This window comes from Chinchilla lanigera, unplaced genomic scaffold (assembly GCF_000276665.1).
Source record: "Chinchilla lanigera isolate Chin_1 unplaced genomic scaffold, ChiLan1.0 scaffold00016, whole genome shotgun sequence".
In the NCBI taxonomy this organism is placed as follows: Eukaryota; Metazoa; Chordata; class Mammalia; order Rodentia; family Chinchillidae; genus Chinchilla; species Chinchilla lanigera.
Window position 1 is genome coordinate 26,580,490 of NW_004955417.1, and position 25,929 is coordinate 26,606,418.

The window sequence follows — 25,929 nt, forward strand, 5'->3', positions numbered from 1 at the left end:
TTAGAAAATCAATGTTATGTCAGAAAACACTGATCACGTGTCTCCCTTTCCCCCTTACGGCCACTGGCCGTGTCTACACTCCCAGGATGTGCCAGGGGTTCCTCAGATGCTGGTGGGGTGAAGGTGCACACCATGTTACTCGCACTAGGGCCCTCACTTCCTGACCCGTCTCCCTCAGGTCTGAGAGAGGTTGAATGTATATAACCCACATCTCCAGCTACTCCTTGCTGAAAGCATCAGTCCCTCCCTATGCCGTCACGGTCAAGCCTAACCCCTTGCAAATGGCTTCAGAGTCAGGCCCCAAGCTTCCTTTCTAAAGCACCTGGCCCTCTCTCCCTCACAGCTGCCCCATCCAGGAGGAGCAGGTCTGCCCTGAGTGCCGCTCTACAGAGTGTCCTGTGATATCACTGTCCCTCCTCAGCCCAGCCCAGCTCCTGCCCAAGAAAGCTGGACACAACACTTGCCCTGTTGTGACCAAGGGTCACCGACTGAGCACATTTTAGGCCAAACACTATCCCGTGTACGTTGTCTAACTTGGGATCCTTCAAACCCCCAAATCAATGAGAGGCTGTGTTCTTTCAGTAACGTGTTCACCCAGTTAATGAGCAGACGCAGGCTTTAGCCCCTACGTCTGCTGTCAAGGAGCAGGAGCTCTTCCACACCTTGACCTGGCGCCCCTCCCCCACCAGGTGTCTGAGGCCCTGCACACACCCAGCTGCCTCGTCCTCACCCTGAACCATGCTCACCACATTGCAACAGACCAGCCACATGGGGCACAGGTTCCCTCACCGGCCTGTGAGCACCTCAACAGCAGGCACACATATCGTAAGGGGCAGCTAATGCCCCTTACGGTGCAAAAGATATTGTTTTGTAATTTAATTTGAATCATACATCCAATAGATGGAATAGGAAAGGCTCCATCCAGATTTACATTGGAGAACTGGGTCCCATGTTGACCTCAGAGCTCTTTGACTGGAAAGTAGAAATCCAAAAGTTTTGTTGGTCAACAGGGGAAGTAAATCTTCACTTCCATCTCCAAGGTACTTTACAAATTAATATTTTTAACTCATAAGGACCTGGCCTCCATCGGCAATTCAATCAGCCAATATAAGCAGAAACCACCCACATTTTCCATAACAGCATTGTTTAATCTGAAATGCTTTTTGGAAGACAAAGAAGCATTCATAAAATGAAACAGTAGTGCATGTTGATAATGAGAAAGTTTTACAACAAAGTGTCTTGCTGATTTACACAGTGATTCCATGCCACTGGCAAGAAGAAATTTGTACAAAGATTCTCTCTTCTAAGCCTAGGCAACAAGCCAGAACAGTTGCTAATGCTCCAAAGACAAAGAAACAGGGAAACTGAGGAGGAGCAGATGGGAAAGGGAGTGAGTGAAAAAGAAGGGAAAAGAATAGAAGAGGGAAGAAAAGAGACAGGTATTTGCCTTTAATCCAATACAGATGGAGAAAACTGTAGGCAGTGAAATGAAGAAAAGGTGGTGCTGGAAGGAGCACTCACCTCTCTAGAATGTTCCTCAGCTTGCTTCTACCCACAGGGGAGAGCAATGCTTTGCTTCCTGCTCCTACTCCAACTTAGTCATTTGACCAAAACATTCTGGAGGACCAGGAGCAGAAGGCTTGAAATCGGATATACATCCCCCAAAAACACCAGAAAAAAGAAGCAAAGTTTCAGGTGACCAAACCGTATTTCCAGGAGCTACAGTCATTCCCTCTGTGGGAAAAACACCAGAACATACAGCTATCCCCAAAGCCCGACTTCAGTGGTATGTGTGACTCTCATCACAATCTAGGGACTGCCCAAGGCAAGATGGTGGCCATTGTGTATGTCGACCCAAAGTCACGGCTCCAGCCCCACAGACCTGAGGCCAATGAATTTGATGGGCTGCTGACTGAGGAGACACAGATTAGGCCTGGAGAACATCTCATCCCATCTCTGAGCAGAACCCCTCCGATATTGACAATCTGTCACGCCAAGAACACATCGCCTGTGTTTTCCGCTCCTCCCACGCCGTGGCTGGCCTGGCTAGCAACGAGCTTTATTTTTACAAGGTTTATCACTCTGCAGCTTCACCTCCTGGCCAGTGGGCTGGGAGGCAGCTGGGAAGGAGAGCCAGCTGGGAGCCTGGCTGGGCAGGGCAGCTCCGAGCCTTCCACACTGGGAAGGAGGGAAGGCTTGGCTGAGGTCCATGCTGCTAACTATTCTGGGAAGGACAGATGACAACATGAGGGGGAAGGGACCTTCATTCATCCTGGGTCACTTCTGACATCTGGAGTGGGAGGAGCTGGCGTTGGAGTGGAGGGCATCCGGCTGTCTGAACCAGAGGCAACAAACTCCTTGCACATCCGGATCAATGCAGAAAGGCTGGCGTGCATCGGTGAAATTCCAGAACCACGCAGCAGCTCCTTTCAAGTCCCCAGAGTAGCTGGCTTCCCCCTCGCCCAAGTGCTCAAGCTGACGTGCGGCTGTACTCTCTGTCCCTGATCTCAATCTCATCTGGCATCAGCAGTCGTTATTTAGACTCAAACAGTTCGAGCAGTTATGTCCTGCGAAGGTTTGCTCTCATGAATATGATCAACACTACCCGTTAGGTTCTTGAAAGGCATTAGGGAGATAAAGCAGGGCAGGGCAGAACGAGCCATGGTAAATCTCAAGTGAGCCTTCCCTTTATAGCTCGAAGCCTCGTGTTCTGTCCCCTTCCTCCTGGGAGCTGTGAGAAGTTTGAACAGATGTTCACACGCAGGGGGAGGGATGCTTTACTACTGCTGTATTTACTTTCTCCAGCAAATCCATTTTCATTTCCTTATGGATGGGAGAGAACAATTCTACCAGCTTTACTGCCACCTGGGGGAGGGGCAGTCTGAGATCGGGATTCCCACGAAGCATGAGGAGTCGGGAAAGGAACGTGGTATGCTGAGAGCCCACACTTAGCGTTGTCTCTGCGTTGCAGAATTAGGTCAGCAAATCTGCAAATCGGGTGCGACCGGTAAGGGGGCAGCGGATGGGCTGGGGCAGGAGTCCTTCTGGTCAGTCTGCCTCCTGCATGTGCCTGAGGACTGGTGGCTTCTCTAGCCCAGAAAGAAGGGGATGTGTGGCGCCCCATGGCCAGACCCTGTGACCTGTGACACGGACATTCCTGCAATATTTGCCCAGGGATTTGTGTTTGTTTGGGGCATTAGAATAAAACCTCTCCACCAAATCTCTTGCCTGAGATCGCATTAACCAAATCACCTAGTCAACAGATATTTGTTGAGAACTTCAAACGCCCTAGGTGTGGGAGGCACAAATGCGGCTCTGCCCCTGGAGACCTTACACAGCGAGAGATGACAGAGATATTTACAGATGCAGCCATGCAGGGACTTACTTATCCCCAATCACAGTCCCCCCTCTTCCTTTTAAAAGTAGAATCCCAGCTGGCATGTGGCCCCTGCAGATGGATTCCTGGCTTGGCTTAAGCATGCCAACGTGACCAGGTTCCAGTCACTGGGGTCTGAGCAGAGGAGAGACGTTGAACCCAGCCTTGTCCTTAACCTGCTCCCAGCCTTGTCCTTAACCTGCTCCTTCTCTTCTCCTGTCCAAGCTTAGAATTCCTATGTGGGTGCAGGAGCCAAATTCTACTCTCTGGGGAGAAAAACACATTCATGGATGCTAGGGCAAAAAAGTGGAGGAGGGGAGCCCCGGATAACCTGGGGGCACACACCCCTCTCCTTTCATTGCATATTAGCAGGGACAAGAGAGAAAGAATCCTCCTGCTTTGTCTCCTTAGTCTCCCTTAAAGCGGCAGAACCACATCTTCGCTAACACGCACACGTTCCCCTAGACAGACCAGGCCTTGCCGGGCGCCTCTCTACTTTCCCAGGCCAGTCATGGGGCCCCAGAGTGCAAGTGTACACCTCGTGTTTGTGGATCATAACACAAAAATAATAAAAATTCCAATGTGCTCTGGAGAAAACCCTGTAAGTATTCTAGGAAGATAACAGGATTAACTTATAAGGAAATCTCAAAGTGATGCCTGACTTGGTTTCTTAAGAGCTTAAAGGAAAAGCAAGAAATATAACATTCATCCACTAGTGTTTGGAAGGTGAAAATATTTTGAACCCAGGGGATTTTATTAATGACAAAAGTCATAGAAATAAAACTAAGAGAATATTCTTGGCCTATGGTCAAGCACAAGTATGTAAATTAGCACTGGTCTGTAGGCACTTGCTCTCTGGACAAGCTCTACTTGTAATTGAAATGGAAAAGTGATGCCCAGTAACAGTGCTGTGGAAGGGCACCAAACGTCAGCGCTTTCTGCCTATGACACTGATAAAGCTGCTCTGGAAGAGCTTTACTCTTACAGTGTGGCCGTGGCAAGTGACTTAATTCTTTAGACCTCCGTTTCCTTCCCTGGAGGATGGCATTCATCCAACACATATTCACTGCAAGTATTCTACATACCAGGCAGGGCGTCCTACCTGAGGCAGGCAGAAAACGACAGTGGGACTGAGTAAGGACGCTGCATGGAATATCAGGAGGTTGTAAATGCTATGGCTACAATTGGGGTGGGGGATCAGAAACAACGATGGCAACAGTTTTGAATATGGGTTCCCAACAGGGCTCCTTGAGCAACAGCTGTGCTCGCGTTAAGGAAGTAGCAAGGAAGTCTGGGCATGGTCTGAAGGGCATCAGGATTTTCTGACAGGTCGTATAATGAAGAAGAAAGCCATCAAGATGACTCCAAGGCTTTGGCTTTAGCCCAAACTGGAAGGGTACAATTGCCAACCAATGGCAGGAAGGTGTAGACAGAGTAACTTCTGTCTAGTTTTTGTACTTGTTGTGTGATGATTAATTTTATGTGTCAACTTGACCGGGCCACAGGATGTTAGCTGTGTGACCAAACCTTACTATATTCTGGGTGCTTTTGTGACATTGTTTTGGAATGAGATGGACATTTGAATGGGTAGGCTGAGCAAAGCCATAACCTTCCCAACATGGGTGGGCCTCTTTCAATCAGTTGAAGGTTTGAATAAAACAAAAACCTGACCCACCCCCAAATAAAAGAGAATTCCTCCTGCCTGACTGCCTTGAACCTAGGACATCAGCTTTTTCCTTTCTCCCATACTTGAACTGAAACATGAGCTCTCAAGGTGAGATCCCTATTAGCTACTCAAGTAGGATTTTGTGATATCATAAGAGTCTGAATTTTGAAACTGGGCTTCTGACTGGGAACATATATTTGGGGATCACTGACACAAAAATAGTACTCGCAGCCACAAGACTGGGTGGGCACATTGGGGGGAATAAGTATTGATGGAGGAGAGGAAAAATGACTGAGCCCAGGGTCCCCAAAACACCTAAAGATCAAGCACTCCAGCTGCAGAAACCAAGGAGGAGGAGTCACAGAGACAGGAGGAGGCTGAGGACACGGGTAATGTGAAGCCGAGGGAAAATACACTGAGGAGAAGGCACAGTTCTTTCCGCTGATCAGCCAGGTCATCAAGCAGTGGGGTGGACACTGATGACCTTCATCAGAACAGTGGCCTTGGAGAAGTGGGAGTGTTTAGGGTGCCCATGAGGAGGACAGAGGCAGCGCCTGCGGGCCTCCCCGGAAGACATCTGCTCCAGCAGGGTGCAGGAAAATGAGCCACTGGCAGCAAGCGACCAAGAAGGGTGGTGGAGGGGGTTTGATTTGGTTTGGTTTGGTGTGAAGTGAGAGTGCTAACGGCACGTTAATGATCTCATTAGCTGCTGTTTCTGGAGTGCTTCACAACGTGGCAGGTGCTTTCCATGTGACACCCAATCGAACCCTCCTAATGGTTTTGCAGTGTAGATATTAATACCGCTATGCAAGGAAACAGATGTTAAGAGAAAGTGAGAAAATTTTACAAAACCACAGCCAGAAAGTGGCTGCATCACAATTTAAGCCAAAGTTGTTCTTGCTTGAACATTATAAACAGAAGCCACTTTCTACAGGGACCTCAGGCTTGTGAAAGTGCCAGGCAAATGGAAACCAGGAGGACTGGTACACAGGAACCCCTCCACTGCATAAGAAGCATGCAGAGAGATCCTGATCCTGCTCTGGTCCCAATTCTATGGAGCAAGATATAAAATATGATTTCCTGCCTTGGGCTTCTACACTCCGCCCTCTATGCAAATGGACTTACATCACACCCAAGGAGATCAAACAGGAGCTGCCAGTTCTATTTTCAGATTGCTCAGGGCAGGAGAAAGATCTGTTCTCTCTTATCCAGTACAATGGTGCGGACCCAAGGACCTGCACAAGTATCTGCTGCTCCTGCGGTTCCTACAGTAAACTGAGCGAGGCACGCTTCGAAGGTAGGGGTCACAGCAAGGACAAGCCAGTGTCCTCAGCATTGAGAGCTACTGGGGTCTCCAGCTGTCATCAAACCCACCATGTGCAAAATTCCAGATTGTGCCAGGCGCCAACCAGGCTGCAAGATGACAGATTCCCTTACACAGCAGGTGCAATCGAATGCTTCTTTCTGCGGAGAAGATAGATGCCCCTGGCTTCCTTGTTTATGCCCAGAGTCAGGCCGTATAGTCACAGTTGTAGGAGCTCTCTGCACGGAAGTGAGATGAGGTGCACGTGTAATAGTGAAGTAGCCCAAAGACAGAGAGGCTCTTTGGAAGCCAGTGCTGCTCTGCGCCAAGATCCTCCTCATTCCTAGCTTTGCAGGTGCTGTAGGGAGAGTAGCTCAAGATTGCAAAGAAGCTCCCCTGAGAAATACCAGGGCACCCTGGGTAGAGCCATCCAGTTAGCACCAGGCCTAGCTGGGGTGAAGATTAAGAGGTCATTTCAAATAAGCCAAGGGTAATTCACTTAGCATACAGCTCACTGCTACAGCCTTCTTCTTGGTCTCCTGCAGCCAAGTGCCAGTGCCGTTTGTGGGCATCCTCAGGGAGCCCCTGCCTCCAGCTGCAAGGTCCCCCCAGATCTATCTCCACAACATGCGTGGGAAATGTTGTCAGAAAAGCTCTTTGAGGTCTCCCCACCCCACCCAACACCTCCTTACTTTCAGTTACTCTTAACTTTTAGGAAGCATTTCTCTTGGACATGGGGCAGTGCATTCACAGAGGTATACTTTAGATTTTTTTTTAGAGTGGTATTGTCCTTGGCTTATGACCAAGAAAGTGTTAGAAGCCTGTCCACAGAGAAAAAGAAACAGTAAATTTAATTTCAAACTGGAGACAAAGGGCCTTCCTTTAATGTTTTTTCATTATAGAAATAACACATGTTCATTGAAAATAGATTTAACCATAGGGAAAAGTCTTCAGGAGAACATGGAAAATGGATTCTTCTACTGTGGCTTGGATCTCCAATGTCTTCTTGGAGCCCGTGTGCTGAAGGCTTCATCTGCAGCCTGTGGCCCTACTACAGGGACAGAACCCTAGAGAAAGGGAGCCGGGTCACTGGGGCACTCAAAGGGGGCGCTGGTATCTTCCTCTTCTGTTCACACCTTGCTTCCTGGCTCCATGAGGTAAGCAGGCCTCCTCCACATGGCTCCCACATGGCCTCTCCCAGGCTCCTCCACATAGCTCCCACTCCCACTCTCCCACTCCCTGCAGGCCAAACCCACAGGGCAAAAGACCAGGGGCGGAAGCCACACACCGACACAATCCTCTCTTAAGTTGTATGTGAAATTTTGTGTGCATGTATACACACATTTTTAAGAAAAGGGAACCAAAACATTCATGTTTCCAAAGAAGTTTCAACACACACACACACACACACACACACACACACACACACACACACGTATTTCTACTCAATTCGCAAAAATCCCATCAGAAACCCTATAGCTCTGCAACTTATTTTTTGGCATGTATAGACATCTTTCCATTTTAGTAATCACTGTTTTGTTCCTGATATTGTTCATCACTGGCTTTCTCTCCATCAGCTATCAGAATCTCTAGTGTGGAAACAGGCAGACCTGCTTGGCAGCTGGCTTCATCATGTGAACACTCAGTTCATTTGGCTAGCTACTCAGATTTCACTGATCTCAGTTTTGTCATCTATAAAGTAAAAATAATAACAGAATTATTAGAATTGTTATATAATTACTGCAAGGACTTAAAAATATCTTTTAGGCAGTTAGTACTTATAATGACAGGCATACAGTAAATATTCAATAAACATCAGGTTTTTTGGTAGGTGAAATCCATATATGTGTGCCTATATATCAAACAACATGTGGAGACTTTAAAATCATGACTTAGAATGACAACAAAGTAGATTATTGAGGATAAAACTGAAGTCACTCAGGAGAAAGGCATTATCTATTACTTAGGAGTAAGTGATTAAGGAGTATTATCCATTACTAAGTAGTACCAATACTTAGGGGTGAGTTAAGCAATTATTTTGCAGTTGTAAATGTTACAGTGGATGAGGTGTCAGGCGTAGCTCTAACGCTAAGGGAACTGCCTTTGGGAGCTGACCTGGACCCTCCTCTGGATCCCAACCCTCTTCCTCTACGATGGTAAGAGGGCCGTGGTCTGTACCATAGCCAACCCACTACTGGATCTAATTACTGGGTTCTCAATTTCTGGTCTGCAAAAGCATCTTCCATTGGCTCAATTGTGTGAAAGTCAAAAACTTTTTCTCATTTTGATTCTAATAAATGGCTTGAAGAAAAGTGTGCCCCTATTTGCTTACATCTATAAAGTTAGAAGCATTACGAGATTTCAAACAAAATTAGCCTTGTGGCTGGGTGGACTGGAACGAGGTACCTAATTCGTGCAGGCAGGGCCTCTAGCATTCACAGGGCTCCGGACGTTGCAGACAGGCACGAATGCGGATGGTCACCCAGAGGGGAATTCAAACAGGAGCAAAAGTCACTGAGAGACGGATGCAGCCTCTGTTCTCGTCACTGAGCATGGGGTGCACAGGAGCCTCAAAGCCCGGAAGATTATTTTGAAGAAGCCAGGAGCGTCAATTCCCAGAAATGCAAACATTATGGCCACATAACTCAGGAAAACAGCCTTGAATTTCAAAAAACCTGCTGTGTGTTCCTGCGCTTTCTTCCTGGACCCCGAAATAGTCAGTGTGTTCATGCAGACACCAGACTGCTTTGAAATGGCCACGGGCACGTGGGTTGATTACTCTTCAGGAATGATTTCTTATTCTGCTCTAAACAGCTGACTATGCCCAGCATGGTAGACGCTCCCTTAAGGAAATCTCATCTAGGCGTTGGCATTATAATCATTAGCCAAAAGGAGTGCAAATATTATTTTTTCTAGATTTTCTGCCAGTATACAAAGCTTCCTCGTAAGCAGGCTCCTTACTCTCGGGTGGTAGCAATTTACACGGAGTAAATGATTAGAAATGACAGATTCATTATGCAAACTCTTGGTTGGCTTCCTTGCAAAGCAGTAGGCTGGCAAGTAGCTGCTATTTCTCCACCAGGAAAAAATAAATTCAGAGCGAGTGACTTGTCTGTGGTGCCAGCTGTCACAGGGCAACCAGGACTCTTGACACACTTGGCAAACAGTACGAACTTCCAAGGCTCACTTTCTCTCTCAAGGCACACAGCAGAGACAGCCGCAGCCCATATTTCCCAGAAGTCATGACTTCAAATAATTTTCTGTTTAAACTAGTAATTTTTTTTCATGAACCATGAAGGAGCCTTCACGGACACCTCTAGAGCCATGGCACCAGCATTTCTGCCAATCGCTGCCCTAAAACCTACACTCACGGAACTGGAACGAGGCAGAGACCCCGGCTACCAGGCTGCCTCTCAGCACACAAGGACAGAACACAGATTAGGGATTCCTGGGGACAGCCCTCCGGGAACAATAGCCACCAGTGCAGCCCCAAAACTGACTCCGGTTTGCCTGTGAACCCTTGCACTCCTCGCTAAGTGTGGATTAATCCTTATGTTGGTTGAAGACATGAAAAGCTTAAAATTTAAAAAAAATAGGTAAAATCTGTAGACAGCATTTTGATCCAAGTTTAAGAAAATATGGTCACAGTGTTTTTATACTTGGTCATGTATAATAGTGTTTAAATGTAACTCCCCAAATGAAGTAACTTGCAGTGCACAGTTTGTACAAATTGAGTCCCTTTCCTGTCATTACATTTGTGACTCCAATACAAGTCCCAGTTCCTCCTCTTCGAAGTTGCTTGTTTCTCTTTCTGTCTATACTGTACCCCAAAATAAAAGCAAAAGGTGGCATGGCTGTAGTGCTTTCGGGCAGGTGCAGAGGGAACACACAAGCAATGCCAACATACAGCCTGGGCACAGTAGTGCACATGCGCCAGATCTGCCGGGCCCAGAGACCTCAGCACGGAGGTACCCCCAGATCAGCAAGCTCCCCAGGGAGGCGGGGTGGGCAAGAATTCCCACAACAATGCAGCACTCCCAGGCTGCAGCGGTATGAAACTCAGAAGAAAAGCTTTACTTATTTGGGAACTTGCTTAAAATAAACACTACCCACTCTAAAATCACCAAAGAAAATAGCACGTTCTTGTTCCTTCTCTCTTCTTCATTTAAACTTGGAAAGCTGATGATTACAAAATTTATGTCAGATGGCTTTTCCTGCCATGTGCCTGGATTCTCACAGGTCCACACTAGGTACAAAAGGGCCTGGCAGGACATCAGTAGACGGGTCTGACTCCTAGAGAAATCATTAGGATTGTATTTTATACTACTGGGCCATTTACTTTTGGCAAACTCTTTCCATGACTGTTTCACAGTGAGAAAGGCATGGAGTTAGGAGGACTCATGCCTCCTACTTCTCGGGTCCGTGCACAGTGACGTCGGGAAAACACGTCACTCCCAACAAGTGTGGGTCGGTGGAGAACTCAACCCTGGATGCACCCGTGGTACCATCTGTGGCAGCAGTTCGGTGGGTATGAACTGGGTCATTTATTCATTCAGTGAACACCCCAATAGGCACTCTTGGGTGTGAACTATGGGTCCGGAGAATATGATCAAGGCAGGGCCTGGCCTTACCGTCTTCTACCTCACATCCTCACCTCATGCCTCTGTCTGAGTGCAGGGACCTGGGTAGGAGGCCTCGCCCCACAGAGGGTGCTACATACCTTTGGGCTAGGGCCGGGCATATAGCTCAGCGACATAAGCGCCTGCCTGGCAAGTGCAAGGTCCTGAGTTCGATTCCCGGTACCAAAACAAAACATACCCTTAGGCTTCCAGGAAGGGGCCTGAAAGCAGACATCCCCACACACATTGAGATGGTAGAAGAGCTGTAGGAATTGAAGATCCTGATTCCAGGAAGAAAGGGCTCCATGGTCAAATCTGGAAACACATTTTACCATGTCCTCCTCTTAAAGATTTGCAACAAATTAAAGGCACTGAGAAGTCTTTCAATGACGAAGCACACTAGGTTTCACTCGTTCGGCAAATGTGTTTATCACAGAGCAACCCCGCAGCCAGCCTTCCTCAGGCCTCCCCTTGGGAAGGAAGCGCTGAGAGGTCCCTGGTCTCAAGGCCAAGAGAGGGGATGCTGGACAGTGGGCACACACCATCCCTGTCCTCTCCCACAGCCGTGTGTGTCCACTAGAACTGAGTGTGTCATCCGCTCGTGCTAACGCCCCTCCCTGCTCACAAAATACTTAAATCCAGACTGAACACACACGTCTTCAGGGGGCTGCGTTTGCAGCGGGGAACATCCATGGGAGACACCCCTGCGTCAGAATGGCAAGGCCAGTGTGCCCTGAGGCCCTGTTGCTGTCAGCCTCTCCACCCTGCCTGCACATGAGCATCACCTGGGCCCTTTCTTTTCCTCCTCCTCCTCTCCTCTCCCTTTCCTTCCCCTCTTTTTTCCTTATGTTTTCTTTTCCTTTTTTAATGCAAGACGCCCATGGGGCCTCACCCTAGACCAAGGGAATGTGAATCTCCGGTGGTGAGGCACTTTCTCTAGGTGAGTCTTACGTGAGTCTACAGTTGAACTTTCCTTTCCTACGCACAGGACCACTTGTATAAACAGAATGCGTCTTCCACGTTTTGGCCCGAGTATGCCCCATCAAGGTGTTGAAAGATGGCAAACATGCTCACCCAGGGAGAGGGGAAGACAGCTGCATGGATCATGGATCTGATTCTCACTGCAACATGCTCTTCGGTGGAAATCCACTCCCTCAGGATTTGGTTTTCTCACCCAGTAACGAGAGATCGAGACTCACTTATCTCGAAGGTGCGGAAGGGAAGTGACTAATTCTAGCAGTCATGGGGTACTGCTTAGGCAAAGTGAAAATGCCGCTACGACAAGTAAAAGGACCTGAGACATTTGCCCCTTAAATACTGCCAAGAAATCCCCAACAGTTACAAATAGGGCGCCAGAGTGGAGTTCACTGACTCACACAGCCCAGGCTCGCTGACTCTGCCGAGGGCTGCTGTCCTTCCTCCAGGTAGCAGTGTGGGAACAGAAATCGAAGGGAAAGTGGACAGCATCTTGAAGTTACTCTGGCATGCTCCCACAGCGCAGTGCTGTCTTGTTGACCAACTGTTTCCGGGAAATAGGTGCACCCCAACTTAGAGAAACAGGGGCCTACAATGAAAGAAACAACTGAACAGAGACCGTTTCCACTTTACAAAGCCTTCTGGAAGCAGGAACTTCCTTTGTTCATAGTTCATTACCTTACTACCCCACGGAGAAAAACATCAATCCAAAATAAAGATGGAGCCCTGAAATGCTCAGGATAACTGGCCGGGAAATGAGATTTGATTCTGAAACTCTTACAGTAACTCATGTGTTATCTGACAGGTGGTTTATTCCCAGGAAGCTAGAAAGTGTGGTGAAGGAAAAAAACGTATACAGGGTGCAGGACACAACTTTCAGCAACCGTCACGGGACGGAGGGCTTGGCAGTGAGTCGGGATGCGAGTCCACGGCGCCTGGATGTGAGAACACCTCTCCGTGAAGCACCAGTCCTGTGCGGGTCAGGCCAGGTTTGCTCTTCTCTCACCCAGCACCTCTGGTCAGCTGGGACTCTGTGCCAGGCAGTCCTTAGTTTCTTTGCCCATGTCACCTTGACCCTGAGACTCGCTCTCTACTGTGGTGGGACTGGTGTGTCCCTTGACACTGGTGATATTAGACGGCTAGCAACCTCAGACCTTGTTTTCCTGTTAGGATTATACAGAACCATGAAGGAACCTTCACGGACACCTATAGAGCCATGGCACCAGCATTTCTGCCAATCGCTGCCTTAACACCTACACTCACGGAACTGGAACGAGGCAGAGACCCCGGCTACCAGGCTGCCTCTCAGCACACAAGGACAGAACACAGATTAGGGATTCCTGGGGACAGCCCTCCGGGAACAATAGCCACCAGTGCAGCCCCAAAACTGACTCCGGTTTGCCTTTGAACCCTTACACTCCCCTAGGCCTGTGTGAAATAGCCTCCCAGAGCTGCTTCTCCTGAAGGAAGCCAGTGGCCTCCTGTTCAGTAAAAAAAGCCAGCACACCTCTTCACGAGGTCATTGCCAAGATCACACGTATCTTTGTTCACCCCTTGGCTATTTAGTCTGGGTCTCGCCCTTCATGCCAGCCCCGTGGGGTGTAGTGACTACACAAACATAAGACAAGGCACAGTCCACCCTCAGGGAGATCAGACATTAATGGAGGAGATGGCCGGGGAGTTGTACAACTGTGTGGTCTGCATCAGAATCAGGGTTGTATTGTGCTGTATTACGTAAGACCCAGGAAGTCAGACACTGGGCGTGAGCAAGTCCTGGATGAGGCAGTACCTGTCCAGGCAGAGGTTGTGGGTCTGATGATGGAGTGGCCCAGGGGACCCATCCTCCTCCATTCTGCTGTCTCTGTAGGAATGATCCAGGTTGATAATGGAGCCAGCCAGAACCGGAGTTGGGAGTGCTGTCTCTAGTCATGAGAAAGGGAAACATCGATTCCTGGAGAGCTGAGAAAGCACATAGCCCCGAGATAGCCCTGCACCAGCACCCAAGGCAACTATCCCAGATGTCAGCAGTATCTTCCTTCAAGCTGGCAGACCCAGCTTGAGGGCTCACAACCTGCATGGCAAAGAATAAAGTTACAGTGGGAAGCAGGAAAGGCTACCGTCAGTAGATGAAAATTTTAAGGACTTTCTGGAAAATAGCAAACAGATATGGTCAAGTTGAGCCAATAAAAACCATGACATAAAACAGATTTCAGAGACAGCTGATGAACAGGTGAGGTACGTTCTTCACAACAGAGCCCTGAAAAAGTTAGGCCTCAGGTCACACAGAAAAGGAGCAGTTGAGGTAATTAATACAAGAATTCTGCAGAACACTGCTTTGTCTTTCTTCATTACTCTATGGTCTGCACAGAAGGTGGCGCATCACAGTTCATCCCTGAAAACAAAGCCTTCCTAAGTGACAGTTTGGGCAGTCACAGGTCTGCATGTCTAATTTTCACTCGTGTGTCTCCATGAGCCTAACTACCAGCCTTGCCTTTTAGGAGAAGGAACATAGTAGAAATTGCCCCTCCCTAACTGCCAAGGAAACCCCACCGGCCTCCTCCACAGGCTGCACTGGCTCTTCATTTACAAATATGACCAAGCCCATGTGCTCGCTTCGGCAGTACATATACTAAAACATGACCAGGCCCATAAACGTCACCAGTCATTGAGGGAAAACCAAGAAGAATGCAAAGAATCAACACTAAAAGAAATAGAGTCAAAACAAGACAAAGAACCCTTTTAAAGCAAGACAAAGAACACTCTTTATAAAAAGTTCCATTTTCAGAAAAATCTGAGAGAATATTGCACCCATAAAAAGAAAAAAGAATGATTTTTAAAAGATGCCAAGTAGTAAGGCTGAATATCGGAAGTGAAATGATACAAAAATAAATTTGAGATCCAGAAGACAAAATTGAGAAATCTTCTGAATGTATATAAAAGCGAGGAGAGAAAATATGAGGAAAAAGCTATGAATATAGGTGAGAGACCCAAAAGATGGAACATGTGCTAGCACTAAGAGACCCACACCCCTTTACCTGGGAAGTGGAGAAAACAAGACAGAGAAGACAAACATTTCAGTGAAATAACAGAAGAACGTTTGCAAGAGCTGAGTAAACCTGGAGACTGGACTTAAAAAGCCTGAAGGGGAATAATACAAAAAGAGGCATCTGGATACTTCCTGGTGAAATTGACGACCTCCCAGCACAATGAGAAGACCCTGAGAGCTCACAAAGGAGGGGAAATCTGCCTATCAAAATAGCAGCATTGGCTTTTTAGGTAGCCAGAAGATAATGGAATACAGTCCTGAAGATTGTAGTGAAAAGTTATTTTGAATCTATTTTTCAAGCACGAGGGCAAATTGAAAATCTACAAGAATATACCACTTCTGCCATTTTGGAAAAAATGACAAACATACTCCAGCAAAATTGAAAATGAATCCAAGCAAGGGAGAGGCCTAGAGATACGGCGATGATCCATTTGAGATGGGAAGAAACCCTAGGGAAGCAGCCTAGGGAAGAGACAGAGGGCTTAGGGAAGAACGTCTTTAACAAGAAACAAGACTTGAGCAAGAATTTCACACCCTCAGTTTCATCTTAGAGTTCTGTTTTCTTCTATTAAAGAAAAATTAAATACAACATTGTTGAAAACATTAGTAGTTGTTGTCTTCAGGCAACAGAAAGCTCATAGTGATATTTCTTTTCTTTATATTCTGTACTTTCCAAATGCCCTATACTTGTTCCTTAAACTGACCTTAAACTGGCCACTTTACCATGACCAAACTGAATAACTGAATATCAAAAAGTAAACTACGATAGGCCACAAATATAGTACACATTTAAGTTTCTCATGTCAATCAGGGAAGGAAAAGACGATTAGAAATTCTAGAAAAAATAAATATACTGGAAGGATAATCCTGGTCTCGACTGGAAACAAACTCAAATACAGTGGGTTCTTGCACAATAAGTGGAATATCTAAATTCTGGTGCCTGAAGCTGACAGCAGGGTGCGGGAGCTCCTCCGAATGCACTGGGAGCTCCACCCACTGGGGCCAGGACCGTGTCCCTTCTGAGTGCTACTGACCCTTCCAAAGCCTGTGTGATCCTAAAGGCTATGTTCCCCACAGACTGCCCTCTTTATCTAACTTTATCCAGGAGAATAATCCTGAAAGTACGATTATGTTTTGAACTCTGTTTACAAACATTTTGGCGAATAGCATTTTGACAGGCATTAACAGCAATGTGTGTTTTACTGTGTCTTGGTTGCTTTTCTCTCATTGCTGAGACAAAATACCTAACGCCCAAATTAAGGAAGGAAAGGTTTATTCAGCTTACAGTTTGTGGAGGTTTCAGTCCATACTTGGCTGGCTCCGAGGCAGAAGATAGCAAAGCAACAAGAGCAAAGGGGGAACAGCAGCCGAACAGCAAAGCAGCCAGAGCAAAAGGGAGGAATGGCGGCAAGCAGCTTCTTTCCCTCCCTTACATTGTAAACAGACTACCACCACCTAAGGGGCATGTAGCTCTCACATAATCTCCATGCACTCCTCTTCCACAGGCTCAGGATGTATACAAAGCAAGCACCCTGGCTTCCTGCTGAGTCACTTAGCCAAACCTCTAGACTCCCCAAGTTGACACAATGTATCAACCATAACATACTGTAATAAATTTCTTTTTCATTTCAATAGTCCCTGTAATTTTTTTTTATCATATCTCATACTTAATGCTGGACTCTTGAAGCAGGAATTGACCTGAATTTTTGGAGAAGAGTGTGGCAGGTATCACTGAATGTCTTTATAAAGTAGAATTTGGCCCAGACATTTCATCTTTCTTAAACGGTTTGGATTTGGTGAAAATGTCTTCTGAATATAGAAGAAAAATAATTTCTTGAAAACTGAGCTTTCTCTGCAATTTTGTTGACATTCCTTCAGTGAGACAGTGCATGGTGTGCACGGTTACCCCACAAGGCGGGCTCCTACAAGAGCTCAGGGCTCACCAAGGCAGCCCGTCCTCTCGCTTCCAAACAGCCAGGCAGGCAGAGCAGCAGCCTGGGCCTTGGTTTGGGACACAGACATTGCTTCTGTCCCCAACACCCACAACGGCCAGTAGCACTGGCCAGTGATGTCTTCAAAGTGGAAAGCAGGCTTCTCATCACCGTCAGAGCTGAAGTCAATGACTCTATCCTCAGTGGTTTTAAAACATTCAGACAACCAGAGAGTTTAAAAATATACTGCTGATTCCAATGGCTTCAGGGATATATATGACCCTAGAAACAGGACCCATCTGCAGACTACGCAACAGCAGTGTCAGTGTCTAACCTCGCACTTTGCCACAACAATTAATCAGTGCTTTTATTAGCTGCACAGGGCCTTGTTCTATTGTGCTTTACAGTACATACATTTATCATACACACTTTTTGTTGGTTTTTTTGTTGGTTTTTTTCCAGTACGGGGAATCGAACTCACGACCTCATGCTTGCCAGGCAAGAGCTGTGCCACTAAGCTAAATCCCCAGCCCCCATACACACTTTTTAAATATATGATTTGTAATATTTTTCTCAAGAATGGCAAGCTCCACTCTGATGGTGCCAAACACACACGTTGATGCCCAGGGTTCAAAGCCTTCAGATATAATGAAATGAAGTAAAGATGTAACACCAAAACTTCACTGACCATAATTTAGTCTTTCATTGTGGTTTCACTCAGATTTTTCAGAGTAACGGTACGATATCCAGGCATTTCATTATGAATACCAATTATAATCACATAATCACTATAGAATGGTTTTTATAGAAAATGTTATAAAAGCTTGAATTATTCAACTGGCTTGGGCTTTATATCAATATGACTTTAGGAAGCAATAGACTACATGTTTAAAACTGTGACAGTACACAGCTCTGCCCACCAGTATCACCCAGCTAAAGTTTAAAAGGCTACTCATAATACTGAGGGCAAAAGAAAATTCACATTTAAAAAATTTAAATATTTGGAACTTTCCTATGAGCAAAATGGGGATAAATGAAACACTTAACATATATTCAGGCTTTTAACATAAACTGTCTCAAACCAAAGGAAACAGGTTATTAAAATACTACATAACAGTTTGATACACACCTCGCTTCTCTGCCCCTGAGCTTCCATGCGTTTCCTGGTATCAGTCAGTTAAATCTAGCTTAAACTGGTAAATCTGAGATCCTCCACAGACCCGGTCTATATATTACACAGGTTTAATTTTTCTAACCGTTTTCTCACTTCCAGACGTGTGGGGATCCTGCTTCTGTTCTGGGATTTTCTCATGACGTTACTCATGAATCATCCTTTCATTGCTGTTGGTCATGCCAAATCCACCCGTTAAGGCCCAGGTCTCATCTCTTCTCCAAAGCCGTCTCAATCCTGCACAACCACGAGAGCTCAGCTGCTCGCCGACCACGCAGCGATCTGATGAGCACCTACTGGGTGTCCAGTGGGACTGCAGGCACCAGGCACAGTTTTAATTGGGACAGAAGTCACGCTTCCAAGCCTCCCTCACTGGCTGTGAAGCTTTTCAGAGGCTCTCTGGTCCTGCGCTACCCCTGCAGTACTCACTGAGCTGGGCCATTGTGGATGAGGCAAGACGTGTTCTGATTATTGAAAGGCCTGGGTGGTTGGACCACACTGCCCCGGGTCTATGGTGAGCAGCGGAGGGCCAGTGAAGGAGGCTTACTAGCCAGCCCTTGGACACTGAAGAAATATTTCCATGCAAGTGCTAAATGAATAAGCGAGTCAGTGCCTCCTCCTGGGGAGGTGGGCAAACCATCAGGAAGGGGTGAAGTTCAAGCCGGCCAGAAGAGAGTCCTGTACTGATTACTGTGCTGTGGAAGGGGTAGAGAGACGCCTCGGAGCCAGGGTGAGGACATCTCTGAGGATTCTGAATGTTAGGTCTGACCCACACGAAGAGTCACCGTCTGTGGGATGGTGCCATCTTGGCAGCTTTGTGGAGCAGACAAAGGCTTTGCTGGGTGAGCTAAACCTCACCTGGCCAGAGGGAATTCCCCAGCACCACTGTGAGCTGTTACGGCGGAGAATGCCCAGAAGTACTGGAGATGGGCCAAGAGCGAGTGTCCAGGAGGCAGCAAGTCTAACAACAGAGCGCCCACAGCACATTAGACAGAACAGGCGTGGCAGAGGGAGATGGAGGTGGACAGGCGAGACGGCGGTGACGGGGGACAGGGCACAAGTGCTGCCACCCGCGCAGGACCCAGAACAGAACCTGCCAGCAGGGGCCGGAGGGTGAGTTCACCGAGCAGCGGCAAAACCTACGTCTCTTAGAACCCGCAGCAGCACTAGGAGGTGGAGCGCCGTTTCCCACGTGTAAGCAGGGCATGTCCTGCTCATTCATAATTTAGCTGGGAACTGGAGCACATTTTTCTTCCAACACTGTTTGAAGTTAGGATAGACACTTAGCTTGAAGCCCAGAAGCCTATTTAGTCTCTCTGTGCCGGAAGCTGAGCCCTCCAGACAGTATTTCACTCCGACATTCCAGCTACGCTGACTGCCGAAGAGATTACCCCACGACTGAAGGGCTTTAAGAAAAGCGGGCACGGGAGTGCGGCTCAGTGGCAGGGCACTTGCCTGGCATGTGCAAGGCCCTGGGTTCCACCCCCAGAACCTCAAAAGCAAAAACAGAACCTTTTCTGTTGCTCAGGATTCTGGGCTTCAGGGCAGGATCCACTGGGACCGGCTCATCTCCGCTTCACTGGGTAGCAGGAGGGATAAGGGAGACCCCACGGCCAGGTCTGGATCACCTGAAAGCTCACTGAGATGCCTGGTACTGAATGTTGGCTGAGACCAGAGCTGGGGCTGAAACATCAAATGTGGCCTCTCTATGTGAAGGCTGTGCTCCCAAGGCAAAGGCCGTGGATGACGTAAAGAACAGCCCAAGACAAAAACAAGCTGTATCTTCGTGTGATCCGAACATGAACATCACCCAGTGTCATTCCCCTAGCACTCTGTCAGCTGTTCCAAGAAGAACAGCATTTATGTTCAAAGAGTGGGCGCCAGATGCCACCCCTTGATGGAGCTAGGGGACACACGGAACTGGGTAAGATCGCATGCCCATTTCTGTGGTACAATGAGCCGCATCCTACCACAGCCCTTCTACAAAAAATGCAGTCCATTCCAGCTTGAGAGGATATGGCAGAGTGAGCAGAGAGCCAGGGCTCTGGGGTCAAACATCTACAGATCCATTGTATGCAGTGCAATCTGCTTCAGCCCTGTGTCTCTGCTTCCTTATTTTTAAAGCTCGGTTGTTTTGGGAGGGAAAGTAGTTACGCTGAAAAAAGCTTAGAAGACCACGCAACTTCCTTTTATCCTAACACCAGGGACACATCTCCTCCGACGCTGGCAGTGATCCTTCCCAGCCACTGGGAGGACTGGCAGGGGCAGCCACACCGGAGTTAGAAAGTGCTGGAAACAAGACTTGACACTGTCAATGACTCTGCCCCGTGAACTGGCTCAGAAAGCTGTGACATGGTATTCACATCACCAGGTAAGCGACTGGCTTAGGAACTTGTCTGAAGCATCACTAGCAAGCGGTAGGAACAGGATTTGCACTCCTAGTCCTTGACAGAAGGAGCCCGAGTCCCCGAGTGACTGGGTGGACAGAGCTCTTCTCCCTAACCCAACCTGTGAGTGAGCGAACACTGAGCAGTGCGGTACTGTGCCACTGGGGTTGGGGGCTATTTACTATAGCACTGGGCTGATCCTAACCGGTTAATTTAGGAAAGATGCAAGGTGTATATTTCAGTACTGCTTTAAGGACTCGCTATAAAAAAATAAGGTGGCTCCCATTATTTGCACACAAGAGAGAACTGGCATAAAGGAAAACGACTCCCTAGGTCAGTCCCTGCCAGTCTCATTTACCTTCCGAAGGGGAGGACAACGTCCAGCCTACCGATTCCCCCAGCATCTGTGATGCCTAGTCCCATGCCCAGAATATAACAGGTGCTCACACGTACTGAATGCAACAAACCCTGACTGCCTGAGCAAGTGATCAACAAAACAGAAGTCACTAGGATTCTCCAAACCTGTGACAGGTATCACTCAAGGACCACATTAGGGAAGGACTCAAAGTGCCTTGCAGAACCCCATGGATGCAGAATGGGCTAGTAACTTTGTGCTGAGGGTGGCATCAGCTGCATCTGACCCAGGGCAGACCACAGGAAGGCACAGGAAGGGGTGGCTTCAGTGGGATGCGATCATCACAAAGTTGATCGTGGTCTTAGGGGTATGAAAGTCTGTGGGAGTCTGCTGAGCAGACAACCAAAGAATATAGCACTCTTCTACTTGAACCTTTAGTAAATGGGGTTAAAGTCATGAAAGTACAGAAACATCTAGACTCATTATCTTAAAAAGTCATCTGACAAAGGTAGTTTGGTTTTCCTAGAGTCACTGGGACACAACTAAGAAGCTATTCTCCCATTAAGAGAAGCAACAGCTGGAATACCTTTCAGACCACAGATAACTTTCCTCCCATCAAATAGAGAATTGCACCATGAACTGAGTACATCCTGTCTTACCTTAATATACACTACTGGTAAAGGGGCTGTGTCTCTACTTTGGGACATTTACAATATTCTTAAAAAAACTGATTTTAACCACAGAGATGAAAAAGAACAGACTGTTTTCAGTTTGGAGAACGTGGCTCCAGTGAATTTCAATATTTATCGTATAACTTTATATCAAAGTTTTAATGAGCATTAACTTTTGTGGCATCACTTCCAGAAGCAGTAAGAAATATTACATCCTAGATTGTTATTTCTAGTTGAATTTCTGTCACAAGGGAACATGTAAGTAAAAGTTGATTTCATAAAAAATGATTACACCTTCCTTTCTGAGCTCAAAATTTTAAACACCTACCATCAAGAGGCAGGTGCTGTACAGCCTAGACTCAGAGGTCTGGGGCATCTTCCAAGTTTCTCTCTCAGGAGGCACAGACTCATAACCTCCAAAGCAGGTATTTTTTCCCCCTAATCCAAAGAGTAGGAAGTGTTTAAGAAAATCTCTTTCACAGTTCCTCTGGGAACACACGAAGAAAAACCGCTAAGCTTCCATTTCAAATGTGAGGGATTTGAATTGAGTTTAAATAACAGCTTGTAGAAAATATCATAGCTCCCTTCTCTTACCCAGCGACGGTAGGTGCTGATGTAACGAAAAGGTGGCTTGGGATATGTGACAGGCGGGGCTCTCTGACTGCAGCCACCTGATGCCAAGTTACCCAGCTGAGTGAAGAGGAAAAGTAGGCAATACCTTCTTCACATTCAAAGAGGCATGGGGAATGGTAGCGTCACTCCTACAAATCATGCTGAGAAACAATATTCATACTTCTTGTCTTGACCTTGAAGACCCCATATTCCAGTAAAGGCCTGTTGAATATAGGCCTATTCAACTAGAAATAACAATCTAAGAAACTTCTTGAGAGATGTCTCCATGTCTCACTTCATTTTGAATGTGTCCCATCCTGGAAACCTCTGGCAGGTGAATTTTAAGCAACTGGTCATGACTATTAGTTGAATCACACACATACGTGCTTCCCAAAGCTGCCATGTCATGGAAGCCTTTCATACTCCCTTGAAACGTCACAAGCACGCAAGTACCTTCTAGAATCTTCCTCCAGCTATGATCTCATATAATGTCCAACATTCTTCACGCAAACATTCCTTGCTTCTCTTTTCTGAGTGGATAAAAGGCCCTTTGTGAAGAGCTATAGTCTTGGCCCATATTAATACCACAAGTTTCCTCTTTAACCCCACCTCGGGAGGTAAGACCTTCCTGGTGCAGGCAACCTAAGACTATTTCTGGATTTCAAGAGGAAAATAAGGAAAAGTCAGAGATTTTTTTTTTCAAAGGAAAAATAAGAAAAAGTCACAGCAGCTGTGGGAACATGTCGTTCCTTTTCGCACAGAATTTAGAGAATACCGTGAAATTCACACATCCAGAAAATAAAATCAGATGTGGTGGAACTGAATGTGGGAATAAGGTTACAGATTTTGTCCAAAGTGGCTCTGTGACCTTTGGCATCCCTAACTTACATATCATTTAACTCAAGTTAAGCAGAATTCAAGAGGGCCCAGGAAACTCAAATGGGAAAAATAGGACATCTTTATTTTCACAACCTCAGACTGAAATTTAGTATTTCCTTCACTCTACCTGTAAGCCACAAACCACAGTACCTATTACACTGCTGGCAGGACAAATCACTGGTATTTTTGTGCCATATTACAGTCGGAGATACACCAACTCAGTCTTCAAATATCACTTATACTCACCACTACTTCAAAATTATGGTAGTTAGCCTATCTGCTGTGAGTCTACATACATCATAATGTATTTTGTTAATAAAGGACATACCACAATTTTTAAAAATTTGGTTAATGCGTTTTTTAAAAAGTGGTTTTCCTTGTAATCCTGCATTGTTTATTTTATGCATTTAAAAATATCATCCTATTAACAGTCCACAGGCTCCACCAGGCTGCCAAGCAGGGCCATGGCACCAAAACAGTTAAGGATCCCTGAAACGACACACAAAGCATTTAATAGTGCAAGAGCCAACTTTCTGGAGTAAATCACTCCTTGCAATATCTTTGGAAGCTAAAACAAACTTGACCTTGAAATCAACACAGTCTTCTTCTTGTAAATAGATGATCCTGGCAAGAGTCATTTCTGCTTATTTTGCTAGAAGACCTGTAGTTTTATGAGCATCTCTGCTTTCACAGCATAGATTATTTTCTTTAAATTTCATCACTGACGTTTTGCCATAACACTGAATCGATCTCTTCTATTTTATAGTTCTGAAATCCAGTCCATTTCACAAGGGCACTGAATACAATCATCTTATGACTTTAAAACAGAGACAGAGTATCAAGAAAAACTATGGTCATAATTCCAGAGTTTATGTAAAACAATAAGCATCCAAGTGGATCCATCAAACACTGCGTTTTTAAATGGCAGCGCTAACCAGTCCAGTCCTTGCGCAACTGAAATGTTACAGATCAATTAACGTTCTTCTAGGGATGGCAGGAATATGGCCTCTGAGTTATTATAATTATGAGATCAATTAAATAAAGAGATGATATTTCATGAGATGTGTGTTGAATATAAGCACAGTAGACTTTTGCAAAATCCTCCATGGAGGCTCTGATTAAAAATACATATATCAAGTGCCAGCAACTAAAATGAATATCCACTCATGAAAAGCTCCTGAGAAATTACTGCTAGAACCACAATTATTCACTTATCACTGCAGCTAAGTAGTACTTGAAATTCTCTCTGACAAGAGTAAAAATAAACGATAAGTGCTAGAATTCTGAAGCTAAGAAGGAACATAAAAAGTCAAAAACAACATATTGTTGGATATAATTCGCATCCCATCCATCTCTAGTGTAGGAAGTTAAATTGGTTTTTTCCCACTGCTTAACTAGCTATGTTACATGTGCTACCCTAGAATGTGTCCTTGTTTTTCCCCTGTGAAATCTGTAAGATTCAGAAACAAGGTTCTAAACCTAAGCTTCCATTCACCTCAGTAACAGAGTTCTTTGAATGACAAGCCACAGAACAACCTAGGTTCTTTGCAATAAAGGAAAACCCAAATTACTAAACTTAGAGAGGAAATGAACTGCAACAATGCAAACAAAACAATTTGTAGCATATTGTGCTTTAGGAAGAGAGAGAGAAAGATCTTTGTTAGTCACAGTTATCAAAATATTCATTCAAGATCTGGGGCAAATCTTTAGGACCACATCTGTGTCAGAGTTAAAGCAGACATTGTATCAATAATGTATTTAGCTTTCAGGCTATTCCTTTCTTTCCTAGGTAATTATTTCTATTTCTGAAAAACAGCTTGCTTGCCTGCAATTCTCTTTCCAGCTCAAATTTCTGAGAAGGACCCAGAAATGTGCACTTTTTTGCAAGAGTCACAAAGCGACTCCGTATACACACACACACACACACACACACACACACACACACACAGAGGTCCCGCTGCCTTGGCTCAGCCAGGGTTCTTTTTCTCTAAACAGGAAGCTATTGACAGTTTTCCCGGGTATTCTCAGAACACCAAAGGCCTCCTTGACAAGAAAAATCCCAACTTTCAAAGTGCAACGTCCTTTCCCACTGTTGCTAATTATGAATGCTCCAAACAAGACAGAAACCAAATTCCAAACCGCTGGGGCGGATTCGCAGTCAGGCAACAACCGCGACCGGGGAAAGTTATTGACCCACTGCCGGCAGGGCTGGAGTTTTAAACCCACACAGTACCAAAAAGACGGTTCCTGGAATTCACAGGGATGTACTTGGCTTGAGCTGCACGGTCCGTATCTCTAGATAATACCGGCAAGCGTTGAGCAAGAAAGGCGATTAGATTTTAACCCACTTCACAGAAGACTAAGCCAAATTTAACCAAATTCCAGAGAAGGCATGAAATTCACGCCCGGACGCTGCTTCGCATTCCTCACAGGGTAAAACAATCATTGCTCGTGAAGACAAAGTTGGAGGAGGTGAGTGAGGGGAAAACGGCAGCGAGCTCTAGGCACATCTAAGGACTGTAGACAAAGCAACCGAATTACCTCAGGCAGAAGAAGCGCAGGATTTAGCAGTCCATGCTCCGCAGACCCTGGGAAGCAACGGCCACTGCAGCAGCATCTACCCGATTCTCACAGCCTTTGACTGTGCAGCTCAGCCACAGACTCTGCCTCTGGCTGACGTCAAAGTCCCTGTCACATGGCCAGATGAAAGCCAAGAGAGCATTGGTTGTCGTAGCAACCACAGACCGGCTCTGAAATTATTTCAATAGGTCATCTGTCACTGTGGTGTGTGTGTGCTGCGTGTGTGTGTGTGTGTGTGTGTGTGTGTGTGTGTACACAGTGCACAACCATCACGGAAGCCCCTGACAACCACAGCCCCTAAAGTTGTGACTCATATGCCTCCAACTTTCCTCTTTAAGGCTTTTGTATCTTTCTTTGC

At 46.3% G+C, this 25,929-nt stretch overlaps 1 protein-coding gene across 8 annotated transcripts in view; it reads right to left on the bottom strand.

The window, feature by feature from the left end:
- Ncald (neurocalcin delta) overlaps positions 1-25,929 on the bottom strand; it is a 350,086-nt gene that overhangs the window by 44,631 nt on the left and 279,526 nt on the right. The window contains exon 1 of one of the 8 annotated variants that reach the window (XM_005381933.2): positions 25,533-25,671. The exons of the other annotated variants lie outside the window; for them this stretch is intronic. The gene's annotated coding sequence lies outside the window, so the exon portion shown is untranslated. Of the gene's footprint in view, positions 1-25,532; positions 25,672-25,929 lie in introns of those variants that run through there. 8 annotated transcript variants of the gene reach the window in all.